Source organism: Scyliorhinus torazame, chromosome 19, assembly GCF_047496885.1.
Source record: "Scyliorhinus torazame isolate Kashiwa2021f chromosome 19, sScyTor2.1, whole genome shotgun sequence".
NCBI lineage: Eukaryota > Metazoa > Chordata > Chondrichthyes > Carcharhiniformes > Scyliorhinidae > Scyliorhinus > Scyliorhinus torazame.
The window spans coordinates 98,781,715-98,800,530 of NC_092725.1; the positions used below are offsets into that span (position 1 = coordinate 98,781,715).

Sequence of the window (18,816 nt, forward strand, 5' to 3'; positions counted from 1 at the left end):
GGTACATGGGTAAATTCCTGCCTGCTGGCTCTGCCCAGTAGGTGGCGTATAAATGTGTGTGCTCACCGGAGCTGCTCCTATTCAGGTCACACATCTTTGTTCAATAAAGCCTCGATTATTCACTACTTTCGTCTTTGTAGTAATTGATAGTGCATCAGTGACAAGATATTGGAGGTGTTGGCAGGCTTAAAAGTGGACAAATCTCCAGGCTTGGAAAAATTGTATCCCAGGGTACTGTGGGATGCGAGGGAGGAGATTGCAAGAGCTTTGACCCAAATTTTTAATTCATTTCTGAGCACAAGGGAGGTGCCAGAGGACTGGAGAACAGCTAATGTGGTCCCACTATTTAAGGAAGGTTGTAGAGATAAGCCAGTGAGTCTCACATCAGTGGTAGGGAAATTATTGGAGAAAATTCTGAAGCAGAGAATTTATCTCCATTTGAAGAGGCAAGGTTTGATCAGGAATAGTCAGCATGGTTTTGTCAGAGGTAGTCATGCTTAATAACTTGATTGAATTTTTTGAGCATTTGACTAGGTGTGTTGATGAGGGTAGTGCAGTTGATATAATTTACATGGATTTCAGCAAAGCCTTTGACATGATCCCACATGGGAGACTTATAAAGAAGGCAAATGCACATGGGATACAGGGTAACGTGATAAGGTGGATTCAAAATTGGTTTAGCTGTAGGATGCAGAAGGTGATGACTGCTTTAGTGCCTGGAAGCCAGTGTCCAATGGCATACCACAGGGATCTGTGCAGGGTCCCTTATTGTTTGTCATTTATATAAGTGACATAGATGACTATGTGGGGGGGGGTAGGATCATTAAGTTTGCGGATGACACAAAGATTGATCGGGTGGTTAACAGTGAGGTTGAGTGCCTTGGGTTACAGGAAGATATAGACGGGATGGTCAAATTGGCAGAAAAATGGCAGCTGGTATATAACCCTGAAAAGTGTGTGCTGATTCATTTGGAAGGAGTAATATGACAAGGAAATATTCAATGAATGGCCTGACACTGGGATGTTCCGAGGAACAAAGGGACTTTGGCGTGTTTATCCATAGATCTCTGAAGGCAGAAGAGCAGGTTAATAGGGCGATGATAAAGGCATATGGGACACAAATGTCTTTATCAGTTGAGGTATAGATTACAAAACCAAGGAGGTCATGTTGGACTTGTATAGAACTTTGGTGAGGCCACAGCTGGAGTACTGTGTGCAATTCTGGTCGCCACATTATAGGAAGGGTGTGATTGCGCTGGAGCAAGTGCGGAAGTGTTTCACCAGGTTGTTGCCTGGAATGGAGCATTTAAGTTATGAAGAGAGGTTGGATAGGCTTGGGTTGTTTTCGCTGGGGCAGAGAAGACTGAGGGGGTGAGGTGTACAAGATTATGAGTGGCTTGGACAGGGTAGATAGGGAGCAACTGTTTCTCTTGGATGAAGGGTCAGTTACAGGGTTCACAAGTTCAAGGTGAGGGGCAGGAGGTTCAGGGGGAATTTGAGGGAAACCTTTTGTACCCAGAGGGTGGTGACAGTCTGGAATGCACTGCCTGGGAGGGTGGTAGAGCGGGGTTGACTCAGATCCTTTAAAAAGTACCTGGCACATCATAACGTTCAAGGCTATGGACCAGGTACTGGCAAATGGGATAGGTAGGCAGGTTAGCTGTCTTTCATACTTCAGTGCAGACTTGATAGGCCGATGGGCCTCTTTTGCACTATATTACTCTGCGATACTGTGAAGGGCTGCTCAAAGTACTAAATAAACTATTATAAGTCCTTGGTTGCTAGTCATTGGAACCCAGCACTTCTGCAGCCATGAATTCTATATTCACTTTTTACTATACCAATTCACTCTTCCTGGGAGAAGTGAACAACTTCTGCTACTTCTAATGCTACTGCATTACAAAGAACTCAAACTCACTTTATCTCATAAGTGGAACAACTGTTGAATGAACCTTTGTAATAACCATTCCAGTTTCTATGATAATTACAACAGGTGGCAGAGCAGGAGCCTCTCTCAAATTTCATGACAATTAATTCAGCGTTTTAAATGTTAAGTATAGTGTGGTTACTATAATGAATCATCGCTCTCAATGAAACTCCTGCATCAGAACAAAAGGCTGAAGATTGTGTACTTTTAGCAATTGAACAACCTGGCTAATGTTCAGAAGGTGGAAGTATCAGTGCTGTATTGGCTCCATGGCCAATGTATCCTTCCGAAGGTATGGTGCCCAGAATTGCCCACATTGCTCCATGTGTTGCCTAATCTGGGCTTTGTACAGCTGACATGAGAATTCTGTCCCCTCATTCCAGTGCTCTAAATATAAAGGCCAGCATTCCATTCGCCTTTTTAAAAAAAAAATTTATTATAGATTTTCATAAAATATCAATAACAAAATGAGAAAGAAAAAAGAACCCAACAGGGTTAAGTACAAAACACAATCTAAAAAAGCAACCCCCCAAACCCCTCCCCCCCTGTACATAAATAATAAATTAACATTAACACCCCGACTTAACACAACAGGTGTATACACCCCCTCAGACCCTCCAGTGTAAATATCATAAACAAAAATAAAGTAAACCTCCCCCCCCCCCCCCACCCCCCGCCCCGAGCTGCTGCTGCCATTGACCAATGTCTATCGTTCTGCCAGAAAGTCTAAGAACGGTTGCCACCGCCTAAAGGACCCTTGTACAGACCCTCTCAAGGCGAATTTCACCCTCTCCAATTTAATTAACCCTGCCATATCGCTGATCCAGGATTCCACACTTGGGGGCCTCGCATCTTTCCACTAAAGGAGAATCCTTCGCCGGGCTACCAGGGACGCAAAGGCCAGAATTCCGGCCTCTTTCGCCTCCTGCACTCCCGGCTCCTCTGCCACCCCAAATATAGTGAGCCCCCAGCCCGGTCTGACCCTGGATCCTATCACCCTCGACACCGTCCTTATCTGTAAGTACCTGAAGGTGTTCCCCGGGGGGGAGCCCGTACTTCTCCTCCAGCTCACCCAAGCTCGCTAACTTCCCTTCCACGAACAGGTACCCCAACTTTCGTATCCCTGCCCTGTGCCACCCCGAAAACCCTCCACCTATTCTTCCTGGGGTGAACCGGTGGTTCCCCCGTAATGGGGTCCACGCCGAGGCCCCAACTTCCCCCCTATGCCGCCTCCACTGTCCCCAAATGTTGAGGGCCGCCACCACCACCGGGCTTGTGGTATACCTCCCTGGAGGGAGCGGCAGCGGCGCCGTTGCCAGCGCCCCTCCATTCGCCTTTTTTGCTGAAAAGAGAGACACCTTGCACTCAAATGTTAAGTAATGGGTTAAGAGTTAAGTAATGCATTAAGAGGCATTGCAATTAGTTGTCTCATTTATGTTAAGTATCCAATGATTGACACTGATATGTAAAGGGGCTTCAGGTGGCCCTTGTGTCAGGTGATCTGTTGTTAGAGATTTGTGCAGAGGCTGTGGAAGTGAAATAAATGGTGTTTGGTGAAAAGGAACAGGACTTTTGACTCTTCATACAACGGTAACTAAAACGTCTAACAATGGTAGCAGAGGATGGTTGCTGTGCAAATGTGAAGGTTTGAAAGATACAATTTTACCTGATCAAACCAAGGAGTGAGTGAGAAGGAAAAAAAAAAGATACATGGCTGAACCCAGGTTAAAGATGGCTGGATATGACTATCCTCCCTTATTTTCTGAAAAGGAATCGTACGACCAATGGAGAAGTGCAGTAGTTATGTGGACTACGGTAACTGCTTTGGGAAAGAGAAAACAAGGTATGGCATTGGCTCTTTCTCTACCTTATGATAGTAAAATCCGAAACAAGGTGCTTTCTGAGCTGGAATTGGAAGAGTTACACTCAAAAGAAGGTCTGGAGACTCTATTACAATATATGGATAAGATTTACAAGAAAGATGACTTGTTAAGTGCGTATGAAGCATGGTCAGAATTTGATAAGTTCTGGAAAATAGAGGAATTCTCCATGGAAGACTATATAATGGAATTTGGCAGACTATTTAAAAGGCTGCAGAAACACAACCTGGAATTGCCACAGTCTGTGTTGGCCTTTCAATTACTTGACTGCTAGAGTGAGCAACATGGATAGGCTCCTGGTTTTGACAGGAGTTCAGTTTATGGATGAGGATACCTTATTTGATCAGATGACAAAAGCTTTAAAGACGTTTCTGGGGAAACATTCAATGCCGATGGCTCTGATGACTCAAATAGGTCAGCCTGCTATAAAGCAGAATATGGAAGATACACTACTAACAGGATGGTGAAATTGTACGGCTACGAACAGGGCCCAAGACTATAGAAGGAGATCGAGACAAGGAAATTATGAAGACAGAAACCCAGTTAGAACTTACAATAGGAAGATGAACCCCAGAAATGCACGGGGCATGATAAATCGATGTTTTCGATGTGACTCTCAATACCATTATGTCTTCAACTGTCCAAAACGTTATGATAGAGTGTTTGAAGCGACACATGAAACGGAAGAGTCAGAAGAGGAAAAAGATAGTGTTCAGAGAAAAGAGTGGTGATCCCTTGCAATATTGCCGGAGTGAATCATTTCATTAGCACGGATGTTGTATCAAGTGAGATACCTTTGCTTCTGAGCAGACCATCGATGAAGAAAGCACACATGAAACTGGATATGGAACAGGATAAGGCAGCAGTTTTTGGAAAGATGGTGGACTTACAATTTACACAGTCGGGACACTATTGTATTCCATTACTGACAAATAATATTTCAAGTAGAGTGGTTAAGGATGTGTTAATGGCAGTTGAAAATGGGGCTTTCGCTGATAAAAAGCTTGTTGTATTAAAACTGCATAGGCAATTTGCACATCCGTCTCCTCGGAGGCTGAAACATTTATTAAAGGATGCAGGGGTAAGGGATGAAGATTATACTAAACTGATAGAACAGGTTAGTGATTGCTGTGATGTTTGTAGGAAGTACAGAAGGACACCAGCACGACCGATAGTAACCCTACCTTTGGCCAGGAATTTTAACAACATTGTGGCTGCGGACCTTAAGATCTGGGATAAGACCATTTTTACAAAAGGACAACTACCAAAAGTTTGTACAACGGTGACATACTTGCCTGAAGGGTCTAGTCAATGGAAGGATGCAACTGTTATTAGAGCAGGGTGAGAAATTAATAAATTCTTTCAGGCCACTGGAAAGTATAAACATTGGTTGAATGTACAGCATTCAGGGGAGGGAGTTAAGACAATGGATTGGGAACACGAAGTTCAATAATGGAGGTCACAGAAATGCAGTGCCAGTTCAGATAGTACATCGCTTAGTGAACAGGTCCGCAGGAAAAGGCCGAGAAGTTTGAAAGGACACCCACAGCAGATAGGAAAGATCAAGCAGTAGCAGTATAGAACAAGTTACCAGGCGGGAGAGTGGACGTAGTTTATCAAGGTCTCGGAACATGAGTAAGACTACGAATACTAATAGGAGTAGAAGCCCACATGTACGGGAAATTTTGGTGGCTTCCAATAAATTATATGAAAAGTTATCAAAGATGTTAAACAGCAAGAACTGCATAGTTGGAGTGAATTTGGGGTATACACGGAAGTGCCGGATAGGGGACAAAGAGCTCTGTCCCACAGATGGATTTGTACGGAAAAGGTTCTTCCGGATGGAACTTATAAGGCAAAGGCCAGGCTTGTGGCAAGGGGATTTGAAGAAAGCTTAGAAGATCAGGATTTAAGGGTAGATTCACTTACAGCAGGAAAGGTTAATTTTAAAGATCTTTTAGCCACAAAGGCATGGTAATGCAAATCTATAGATATGAAAGCTTCCATCTTGCAGGGGCATCAGCTCCAGAGAGACATTTTTCTCCTTCCTCCTAAAGAAGCAGCTAACACAGAAGGGGTATTCTGGAAGTTGAATAAATGTGTATGTGGTTTAAATGTTGCATCTAGAGTCTGGTATTTTTCGGTAAGGTCAGTTTTGTTAAAGTTAGGCTGTTGCCAGTTGAAAGTAGATCCGGTAATGTTTTACTGGCACTATAAAGGGAACCTTTCTGGCATCTTTATGATGCATGTCAAATAATTTTTGTGGGGTGGGACTAGTGATTTTGAAGCTTTTGTAATCACTGGTTTGAGGAAAGGATTCAGGGTCGGAAGTCAGGCTTCCGGTGCATTTAAATATATTGGACTGGAAATCGGATAGACTGCGTTAGGGGCAACTTTACGTCAGCAATCTTATTTGGAAAGTATCAGCCCAATAGCAATTAGTCGTGGCCGGGTTTTCACAAAAAGGTGCAAGGTTTCAAAGAGGGAAAAAGAGCAACTGCAAAGTTTAATTGGGCAACTGAATTGGTTAGGTAGACAGACTAGACCGGACGTGAGTTTTGATGTCTTAGAGTTGAGTACAAAAATGAATGATCCCAAGTGGAAGACATAATAAGAGCAAATAAAGCGTTTGGCCAAACTAAAAATGCAGGAGTGTGTTTTGAGGTTCCCGGTTTTAGGTGACCTTAGGCACTTGAAATTCAAATGTTATAGTGATGCGTCCTATGCAAGTCAAGCACAGGAGGTTTTATAATTTTCCTCTTGGGGAACAATGATAAATGTTGTCCTCTTGTGTGGGAAACAAAGAAAATAAGGAAAGTGGTCGAAAGCACCTTGGCTGCTGAGACGTTAAGCTTCGTAGAGGCGGTGGATATGGCCTTTTATATATCTCAGATATTGACAGAAATTTAACTTTTGGATATTGTTAATGAAGGGTGCCTGTTTCTGTGATTTTGTTTTCTTCCCAAAAAAAATTTTTTTTTAAAAGGGGGGAAATCACGTGTGTGTTTTTGAGTTTCTTGAAATTTTGTTTTCACCTAATTATTTTTTTCTCCAAGGAAGGGAGACTGTTAAGTGATGGGTTAAGAGTTAAGTAATGCATTAAGAGACATTGCAATTAGTTGTCTCATTTATGTTAAGTATCCAATGATTGACACTGATATGTAAAGGGGCTTCAGGTGGCCCTTGTGTCAGGTGATGTGTTGTTAGAGTTTTGTGCAGAGGCTGTGGAAGTGAAATAAATGGTGTTTGGTGAAAAGGAACAGGACTTTTGACTCTTCATACAACAGTAACTAAAACGTATAACATCAAACACCAGAATGTCAAATTTTAAACAATCACAACAGTTTACACTACAGGAATAAAGGGTCCTGATTGGTTGGCAAGTCAACTCTGATTGGTTGAGGCATTGCCATGGAGAAAGGAAGGGCTCCCGAAGCTACTGGGGAATTCAAAAAAGGCTAAAGGTTTGAACATATTCGTTTTGTTTGCAGAGAGCAGTCCCCTAAAAATGAATGTAGTCAGTTCTAGCAAGTTTAAATTAGCAATTTTAATGATCTTAAATTGGTTGTTAGTGTGGGCTATTAGTGTACTCAATACCCTTTTTTGATTGTTTTCAGCATCTAAACATGATATTTTAATTATTTGTGTCACTGGACTTCCAAGTCTCTTTGGGCCTCCAATGGTTTCATCATTTTGAAAGTTCTCTGTTCTATACTCAGGTTCAAAGTGGATGATCACACATTTGCCTATGTTGAAGTGCATTTTCAACAGTTTTGCCTATTCATTTAATCTATCAATGTCTCTTTGTAATGTTATTTTTCCATCGACACAGCTTTCAATGATATTTACCTTTGTGTAATCAGCAAATTTGGATATGATACCAGGGAAGTTCATATTTGAGAGGCGTAGTGTTAAAGTGATAAAGGTTCAGAAAATGGTTGGCAGCTGAGATGGAAGGAAGCAGTCTTTTAGCTCAGCTCAGGTTCAGGGCTGTAAAAATGTTGGGTTCCTGAAACATTGATAACAGGACATTTAACAAACAACTATTTATTCACTAGTTGAACAGCTACTTCATGCTTGTACACTGCCCATGCTCCCAGGGAGAACTACTGCGCTCCCAACGTGTAGCTCTTTAAGTAACCACGTTGTCACATGGCCAGTCGGTCAACATCTTCCACTTTTAGTTGAGACAACGCGTGGCATGAGATATAATAGTGTGAATGAAAACTGTGTACTGACCATTTTGTAACATGTGGATTACGCTGGTGCATTGCTCATCTCCTTGTTCCCCTCCCCGCCCATCAACCCCTACTTTTCGTTGTAGAAGGATGAGATTCGAAGGCCAATTCTAGACTAGGTGGTAACATAGTCCTGGAACCTTGTGTTCGGTTTGAGCATGTCGTTATGCCGGTTGGTGGTTTTGTAGTCTTTCTCACGCTGGTCATCTCGGTGTGGACAACCTGGAGCGTACCATCAGTGTGCTTGGCGGATGCAGGGCTCGCTGTGTTGGCCTCTAGAGGAGTCTGTATGCAGGGGGGGCCTCTGTCATAGGCCGGATGACTAGAGTGCTGTTCTATCAATTCATGCTGGTACTGATACCTGTAGGAGGTGACAATGGTTGCATACATAGTGGACACTGTCTGAGGTTACCATGTAACTGTTTGGTTGCGGGGCATAACTGTGTAGCACCGCCAACTGGTACGGCCACATGTGGTCTGAATCATGACTATTTTACCAGGTTTTAGAGGACCAAATCTGTGGGCATCCCGATCATAGTGTGTTTTGCTACTCAACCAGCGTTACATGAGGGAATCATTCATATAGGTTTCAAGTTTAGGCTGCAGTAGAGCCTTGGCGGTCGGAATCATATTTAGCCTTCAGGGCTGGTTTGTTAAGCAAAGACCTTGAACCTCTCTACGATGACTAAGGATTGAAGTGAGAAGTGGCCCTGCAGTATCTCCACTATTTCACCAAAGGTTTTCAAGCCTGTTTTTTCTAGTGGCACCAGTCTGCGCAGGAGGTTGAATGTTTTCCCTCGCATTGTGGTCAGGAAAGTCAGGACTGACAAAACTTTGTTCACCTAGACAAAGTATTCAAATCCTTCCCTTCCAGCGCTCGATGCTTTCATTGTATGCCCATGGTGTTAAAACTCCTGCCAGTTTTACTATGGGAAGGCTTGCATATGCACAAATGTGCCATGAGGTTTTAGCAGTATCTCAGAAACAAGATAACCCTGAGCCAGCCTGTTCCTTTCCCAAGCTCAATTACTTTGTTACTTTATATACTACTCGCAGTAGAGGGAGCACTGTTTCAGCAGAGCAGACAGCAAGCTTCTTTCGATGCTATTTTCTCCCAAATCTGTTTAAATTTTGGTTCCTCTGATGGCTGCCACCAATAGTTAGTGCCCCTCCATTGCCAGCTTTGATGTAGCAATGCTTTCATCTTCGTGATCCATTTTTGTGTGTCTGCGCTCGGATCGCCGGTTTTCCTATATATTGTTTTCCTCTGGGAGTCTGCCCGGTTCCAACCTCGGCACCAGTTTCTTTGTGGTATTTTTGAAGGGTAGGCTTGCAAGGTACAAATAAGCAAGAGGTTTATTGGAAAATAAAAGTTAATTATTACGGATGCTGGAAACTGAAACAAAAACAGAAAATGCTGGACAATCCCAGCAGATCTGACAGCATCTGTGGAGAGAGAAGAGAGCTAATGTTTCGAGTCTGGATGACTCTTTGTCAAAGCTGAGCTTTATTAGAAAGGTGCTTACTCAACAGGCTGTAAAGATAGACTGACTGTTAGCCCACCCAAACTGCTGAACGTCATCAGTATGTCACATGATCGAACGCTTAAAGTGACCCTGCTCCAACTAGGAACAAACATGAATACATAATACTAGATGACTCAGTACCACCAACAGCTTGTGCTATGAGAAGAATACCAGTAGCTATGAAGCAGAAAGTAGTCAATGAGTTGCTTTGGATCATAGGTCATAGAATTTACAATGCAGAAGGAGGCCATTCAGCCCATTGAGTCTGCACCGGCGCCTTGGAAAGAGCACCCTACTTAAGCCCCACACCTCCACCCTATCGCCATTTATCCCCGTAACCCAGTAACCCCACCTCACCTTTTTTGGGGGACACGAAGGGCAATTTAGCATGGCCAATCCACCTAACTTGCACATCTTTGGACTGTGGGAGGAAACCAGAGCACCCGGAGGAAACCCACACACACCCCAGTGGAACAGGTGATAGCAGATGTCATAATATCCACTCGTATATAATGAGATGCAGACAGGCAGTGATTGACACACAGGATGACCAGTAAGCACACAACACAGTGCAGCCAATCACCAGACAGGACACTACAACTATAAAGCCAGAGGGCACTAGGTTTCCCGCCCTCTTGGGACCCAGCCCCTGAGACAGCCAGAGTCCACGAGCTAGCAAGTGCAAACACTATGCGGTAGCTAGTAAGTCTGGTCAGGCTACTACAAGGTCTCTAGTCAGTTCAGTATAGTGTCGACCCACAGCTGAATATGTATATCAGTTCTATCGTTGAATAAAACTGTGTTGGATCTTCTCCGGTGTTAGACGTCTGTTTCTAGCTTCCCTGCATCGAGTGCAGTCCACATCGAACCTACCTGCCTAACACATCATTGACGGACCTACCTCGAGTGTATCAGCATTGACCTGCAAGCAGTCATCCGGTGAAATGGAAAACATCCAGCATCCTCCACAGCCCCGCATCTCCGGCAACCTCGGCACCAATTGGAAAATCTTCAAGCAAAAATTCCTCTTGTACATCGAGGCCTCCAACCTCGAAGCAGCATTGGATGCCAGGAAGATCGTGCTATTTCTCTCCATCACGGGGGACCACGCCATCCACATCTACAACTCCCTTACGTTTGCTGACGGCGAAGACAAAACAAAATTCAAAACAGTCCTGCTAAAGTTTGACAGCCACTGCGATATTGAGGTGAATGAGAGCTTTGAACGGTAGGTTTTCCAGCAGAGGCTTCAGGGTAAAGATGAACCTTTTCAGTCCTTCGTGACCCATCTCCGCAGCCTAGCGCAGTAATGTAACTATGACTCGGGCAGCACGGTGGCGCAGTGGGTTAGCCCTGTGCCTCATGGCGCTGAGGTCCCAGGTTCGATCCTAGCTCTGGGTCACTGTCCGTGTGGAGTTTGCACATTCTCCCCGTGTTTGCGTGGGTTTCACCCCCACAACTCAAAGATGTGCAGGGTAGGTGGATTGGGCACTCTAAATTGCCCCTTAATTGGAAAAAATTAATTGGGTACTTTAAATTTTTTTTTTTTTAAATGTAACTATGACTCGACGGCTGATTCCATGATCCGGGATCAGATCGTTTACGGGGTCCACTCGACTCCCTTCGGCACCAGCTCCTGAAAGTCAAACAGTTGACCGTCTCTGTCGCTATCGAGACGTGCGTTGTCCATGAGCATGCTAAGAATCGTTACTCCCACATCAGGGCGGCAGAAACTGCAAAGCTGACCTCCCACGAGGCGGAACGGATGCAGACCATTGCACAAATGCAGGGCCTGAGCATCGAGGAGAGTGGCCTTTTCGCGCGCTTTTCCCGGGTCCCTGCGCATGAGCGCCACAACCGAGTGGACGACGAGCCCGACAACCCGACTGCGCAGGTGCGTACGTCGACCGACCGCACTGCGCATGCGCGATGGCGCACGGAACGCGCTGACGTCAGCATCATGACGTGTCTGAATTGTGGCTCTGCCCATTTAAAGCGGCAATGTCCGGCAAAAGGACGCCGGTGTCTACAGTGTGGCAAGCTTGGTCACTACGCAGCCCTTTGCAGATCTGCTCCACCGCTCAGCAGCCAGCGATCCCAGCTGCGGCGCAGAAGTGTCCGCTCAATACAACAAGGCATGCCAGATTCCGATCCCGACAGCCCAACAAACCCTGATGCTGAGTGCCTCAAGTCCCCATACCGGGTGGGCATCATAACTACACATGCCCTGCCTTCCACCATAATGGCGAAACGCCTCTCGATCCTCAGTGTAGATCCCTACTGTGAGCTGTCCTCACAGTTAACAAGGCTCGCATCCGATTTAAACTGGATACCGGCACATCAGCGAACCTCATCTCAAAATCCGACCTCGACACCATCCGCGCCAGACCAAGCATTCTTCCACCGGCCTGCCAGCTCCTTGACTACAATGGCAATGCCATAGCTGTCAGTGGCTCCTGTCAACTAGAGGTATCCAACAAGGCGATCAAGGCAACACTGCGGTTTGAAATCATCGGGCCTGACAGAGCGTCCCTGCTCGGTGTTCGAGCCTGCAAGGTCCTGAACCTGGCTCAGCGAGTCCACACCATGTCATCATCACAGGTGACGGCCTCGCCTGATGGAAACTTGCAAGCTGACATAGATGACATTACCACGCAGTACCACAACGTATTTGATGGAATGGGCACGCTCCCATACCGATATAAAATCCTGCCACCCCTGTAATTCATGCACCACGCCGGGTGCCGGCACCCCTCAAGGATCGTCTGAAGAAGCAATTACATCATATCGAAGGTCACAGAGCCAACAGACTAGGTCAGCTCCATGGTCTGCGTAAAGAAGCCGTCAGGGGAGCTTCGCATTTGCATTAACCCTAAGGATCTAAGCCGCAACATCATGTGGGAGCATTACCCGATACCAAAACGTGAAGAGTTCACCAGTGAGATGGCTCAAAGGGTTTTTGGCAAATACAGCTGGACGCATCCAGTCGCAAGCTATGCACGTTCAACACTCCGTTTGGTCGCTACTGCTACAACCGGATGCCTTTTGGGATCTATCTGCCTCCGAAGTATTTCACCGCATCATGGAGCAGATGATGGAGGGCATTGAAGGGGTGCGAGTATACATTGACAATGTAATTATCTGGTCCACAACGCCCCAGGAACACATCGCTCGCCTCAAGAAGGTATTCTAGAGAATTCATGAACATGGTCTCCAGCTCAACAGGGCTAAGTGCTCATTTGGTCAATCGGATATTAAGTTCCTGGGTGACCACATCTCGCAGCAGGGCGTGCGGCCAGATGCCGACAAGGTCTCGGCATTCAACGCCATGAAGACCCCGGAGGACAAGAAGGCGGTTCTCCGCTTCCTCAACTTCCTCGGGAAATTCATTCCCAATATGGCATCCCACACCACGGCCCTCCGCCATCTCGTCAAGAAGTCGACGGAATTCCAGGGGCTGCCCACGCATGAAGAGGAATGGTGTGAGCTAAAAGCAAACTCACCACAGCCCCGGTTCTAGCGTTCTTTGACCCAACCAAGAAAACCAAGCTATCACCTGATGCAAACCAGGACGGCATTGGGGCGGTGCTCCTTCAGCGAGATGACTCCTCGTCCTGGGCTCCAGTGGCGTATGCCTTCGGGGCCATGACACCCACTGAGCAACAGTACGCTCAGATTGAGAAGGAGTGTCTGGGCCTCCTAACAGGTATAGTCAAGTTTCACGACTACGTTTACGGCCTGCCGAAATTCATGGTAGAAACGGACCACAGGCCTCTAGTCCATATAATCCAGAAGGATTTAAATGACATGACACGTCGGTTACAGCGAATTCTTCTTAAGCTACGCCGCTACGACTTCAAACTTGTCTACATGCCAGGCAAATAGCTGATCGTTGCAAATGACCTATCCAGGTCCATTACCACACCGTATGAACAAAGTGACTTAATCTGCCACATAGAAGCGCAAGTGCAGTTGTGTGCATCCAACCTTCCGGCCTCTGATGAACGGGTGGTCCAAATTTGTGAGGAGACGGCCAAGGATCCTCTGCTGCAGCGTGTGATACAGCACCTTGCCAATGGCTGGCAGAAGGGACAACGTCCCCAGTTCTCTAACGTAAAATACAACCTGATGGTGGTGGAGGGAATCCTTCTGAAACTCGACAGGATCTTAATTCCTCAGAGCATGTGGGCAATGGTGCTGGGCCAACTACATGAGGGTCACCTTGGGGTCGAGAAATGCCGACGCATAGCTCGGGAGGCGGTCTATTGGCCGGGCATCAGCCAGGACATTGCCAACACAGTCCTCAGCTGCCCTACCTGTCAGAAGTTTCAACCAGCTCAACCCAAGGAGACGCTGCAACAGCACGAGATCGTGACCTCTCTGTGGTCCAAAGTAGGTGTAGACTGTTTCCACGCCAAGGGGCATGACTACGTACTCCTGGTCGACTACTTCTCCAGTTACCCAGAAGTGGTGAAACTGTCCGACCTCACGTCGAAGGCAGTAATCAAAGCCTGCAAAGAAACGTTCGCCAGACATGGGATTCCGCTCACGGTAATGAGCGACAACGGTCCTTGCTTTTACAGCCAGGGATGGTCTGATTTTGCACAGTCCTACAACTTCCATCACGTAACCTCCAGTCCCCACTACCTGCAGTCAAACGGGAAGGCCGAGAAAGGGGTCCATATTGGAAAGCGGTTGCTGTGCAAAGCTGCAGACTCAGGCTCCGACTTCAACCTGGTGATGCTGGCATACAGGGCAACCCCACTGTCCACTGGGTTGTCTCCAGCGCAGATGCTCATGAATCGCACTCTGAGGATCACAGTTCCAGCCATCCATGTTCCAGACCTTGACCACCTCACGGTCTTACAGAAAATGCAGCAGTAACGGGCCCAACAGAAGGCCACATACGATGCTCATGCCACAGATCTACCCGAGCTGGTCCCAACTGATCATGTTCGTGTCCAGTTGCCTGAGGGCGGCTGGTCAGCCACAGCTGTTGTGATCAAACAAGTGGCCCCAAGATCGTTCCTTGTCCGCATGGCTGATGGCTCCCTACTATGGCGCAACAGACAGGCACTGCAAAGAGTTCCACGCCCGCTACCTGACTGAAGTGCCCCGCCACCTATGATGCTTCCTCCGGACGTACCCTGCCACGAGGCCACCGATCTGCCAGCGATTCTGCCGGCCCATGCGACCACCACAATGGCAACGATCCCGCCTATCCACGTGCAGGCGGCTACTGATCCACCTCTGTGACGATCGACAAGAATTTGTCGCCCACCACAAAGACTGAATCTGTAGACTGAACTTTTGTATATTTTGTGACTTAATCGATTTAACCTCTGTAAATATTGTTTTGTTTGCCATGTATCTGCACTATCGACACCTTCCTATATATATACGTTCATTTAGACACCTTTTGTATATAGTCAGGCATATATTGCACGCACACCTAAGTATTTATTTATCTAAAAACAAAGGGGGGAGATGTCATAATATCCACTCATGTATATAATGAGAAGCAGACAGGCAGTGATTGACACACAGGATGACCAGTAAGCACACAGCACAGTGCAGCCAATCACCAGACAGGACACTACCACTATAAAGCCAGAGGGCACTAGGTTTCCCGCCCTCTCGGGACCCAGCCACTGAGACAGTCAGAGTCCACGAGCTAGCAAGTGCAAACACCATGCTGGTCAGGCTACTACAAGGTCTCCAGTCAGTTCAGTATAGTGTCGACCCACAGCTGAATATGTATATCAGTTCTATCGTTGAATAAAACAGTGTTGGATCTTCCCCAGTGTTAGACGTCTGTTTCTAGCTTCCCTGCATTGAGTGCAGTCCACATCGAACCTACCTGCCTAACACATCAGCAGTTATACACAATGCTGATGTTTTCAACATCCTGGATGTGAAACGTGAGTTCAATCATGTCTCCGATAGGCAGATATCTTTTTCTTTGTGTGTCCTATGGGATCTCCACTGGCAGCGGTGCATGTAGCAAATTTTTGCAGGCTAACCCTATAAAATCATTGTTGATGACATCCTAGTTCCGGGTCATACTATGCAAGAACATGATGCACATCTTTGTCTCATCAGTGACAAAATCAGGACCATAGAGCTGAAGCTTAACCTTGCAAAATGCAAATTCAGAGTCAACCAGGTTCCCTTTGTGGGTCATTTACTCACAGCCGATAGTGTGAAGACCGATCCAGACAAGACAACTGCAATACAACAGATTGCCAGCCCCATAGACAAGTACGTTTCACAGCACTTCCCTGGTATGATAAATTATCTTTCTAAATTCATCCCATGTTACAGTGAGGTCACTGGATTTCTTAGTCTACTTTTCCACCATGGTGTTTAATGGTTCTGGCAAGAGAACCACACTGCAGTCCTCAAACAACCACTCTCACCCCCACCAGTGCTGCAGTATTTTGATGTTCGAGAACCCGTACTCATATCGGCAGATGCCTCTCCACACAGACTTGGCGTAGTCTGAACCCAGAATGGCAGCCCAATAGACTTTGCATCAAGGGCCCTCACTGACACTGAGCCTCATTATGCAAAAATTGAACAGGAACTCCTCGTTCTACTCTTCGCCTGGCAGAAATTTCACGACTTCATTTATGGTTGTCCTGCAGCTGTTGAAACTGATCATCAGCCACTCATAACTATCTTAAAACATTTTCTTCACGCTGTGTCTGCATGGCTACAGAACATGATGCTAAATCTGCAACATTATAATCTCAGCATTGTCTACAAATGAGCTGTACATGGTTGATGCCCTTTCCAGGGCCTTCCTACACACTACAGACCAGGCAGATCATGAGGAAGGTATTGACATTATGATGATAGAGGTAGAATCCAGGAACTCAAGGATGCCTTACAGACAGACATCACATGGAGGATCTGTGCTGGGACCCCAACTGTTCACATTATATATTCATGATTTGGACGAGGGAACTAAATGTAGTATTTCCTAATTTGCAGATGATACAAAGTTGGGTGGGAGGGTGAACTGTGAGGAGGATGCCAAGATGCTTCAGCAGGATTTGGACAGGCTGAGTGAGTGGGCATATGCATGGCAGATGCATTATAATGTGAATAAATTAGAGGTTATCCACTTTGGTAGCGAAAATAGGAAGGTAGATTATTATTTGAGTGTAAATTCAGAGAGGTGGATACACAGCGAGACCTTGCTGTCCTCGTGCATCAGTCGTTGAAAGTAAGCGTGCAGTTACAGCAGGCCGTAAAGAAGGCAAATGGTACGCTGGCCTTCATAGCAAGAGGATTTGAGTATAGGAATAAGGATGTTTTACTACAATTGTATAGGGCATTGGTGAAGCCACACCTGGAGTATTGTGTACAGTTTTGGTGTCCTTATCTGAGGAAAGATGTTCTTGTTATGGAGGGAGTGCAGCGAAGGTTTACCAGGCTGATTCTTGGGATGGAGGAACTGTCATATGAGGAGAGACTAAATTGGTTAGGATTATATTCATTGGAGTTTAGAAGAGTGAGAGAGGATCTCATAGAAACTTATAAAATTCTAACAGGGTTAGAAAGAATGTTCCTGATGATGAGGGAGTCCAGAATTAGGGATCATAGTTTGAAGATAAGGGGTAAACCTTTTAGGACTGGGGTGAGGAGAAATTTCTTCACCCAGAGAGTAGTGAATCTGTGGGGTTCACTACCATAAAAATAATTGAGGCAAAAATATTGTGTAATTTCAAGAAGAAATTAGACACAGCTCTTGGGGTTAAAGGAATCAAGGGATATGGGGGTAAGGCGGGATCAAGATTTGATGATCAACCATAATCATATGACTGACGGTGGATGCTCGAAGGCCGAATAGCCTCCTCTTGCTTCTATTTTCTATGTAACTATGCGATATCATGATGAAGGTCTGGCATGATTCGTCAAGGGAGCTTCCTCTTCGCCATCAGAGATGAGCTGACCATCCAGATTGGCTGACACTGAACTCATAATCCCACTTCTCTTCAGAGGGACACCCTGGGTTGGAAGCAACCAAATACAGGTTGAAGGAATCACTATACCGACCCTCCATGTTTGCTGACATGGAAAGGGAAGTTTCCAGATGTGTACAATGCAATGCACTCAAGCCACAAAAGCAAAAGAACCGCCTCATCTACATGAGATCCCGGGCCCATTCAGAGCAGCTGACATCTTTGAATGGAATTCATAATCCGGGTCGTTTGAAGTCGACTACCTGCCAAAAATTTTATTTAAAAAACATTTAGAGTACCTAAATCATTTTTTCCAATTAAGGGGCAATTTAGTGTGGCCAATCCACCTACCCTGCACATCTTTGGGTTGTGGGGGTGAAACCCACGCAGACACGAGGAGAATGTGCAAACGCCACACAGTGACCTAGAGCTGCGATCAAACCTGGGACCTCGGCGCTGTGAGGCAGCAGTGCTAGCCACTGCGTCACTGTGCTGCCCAGACTGCCTGACAAACACGAAAAGTAAAACATTCATACTCAACCTCAAGAGACACTTCATCACACATGGCATCCCTCAGAGCCTCATGCCAGACAATGCTCACCAGTTCATCTCCACTGAATTTAGAAGCTTTGCGCACACAGTGGACTTTGATCATATTATTAACAGCCCCTTATACCCACAGTCCAAAGGCCTGGCGGAACAGGTAGTATGCACAGCTCAGCATCTTCTAGAGAAATGTGCCCAGGATTGTCAGCCAGTTGGTTGTGATGACATTAATAAGTTCCATCCAACCATCAGACTCACCATGGACTACTCTCCAAAATCAGTTGCATTCTTGGACACATTTGTCTCCATCAAGGACGGTCACCTCAGCACTTTGCTTTACCGCAAACCCACGGATAACCTCACGATGCTCCACTTCTCCAGCTTCCACCCTAAACACATTAAAGAAGCCATCCCCTATGGACAAGCTCTCCGTATACACAGGATCTGCTCAGACGAGGAGGAGCGTAACAGGCATCTACAGACGTTGAAAGGTGCCCTCGTACGATCGGGATATGGCACTCGACTCATCGATTGACAGTTCCAACGCGCCACAGCGGAAAACCGCACCGACCTCCTCAGAAGACAAACATGGGACATAACCGACAGAATACCCTTCGTCGTCCAGTACTTCCCCCGAGCGGAGAAACTGCGACATCTTCTTCACAGCCTTCAACACGTCATCGATGAAGATGAACATCTTGCCAAGGTCATCCCCACACCCCCACTACT

The 18,816-nt window shown here is 46.1% G+C and overlaps 1 protein-coding gene across 1 annotated transcript in view; it reads right to left on the bottom strand.

Moving 5' to 3' along the window:
- The window catches only part of cry1b (cryptochrome circadian regulator 1b), a 125,569-nt gene that overhangs the window by 105,829 nt on the left and 924 nt on the right, over window positions 1-18,816 (bottom strand). The gene's annotated exons all lie outside the window — the stretch shown is intronic.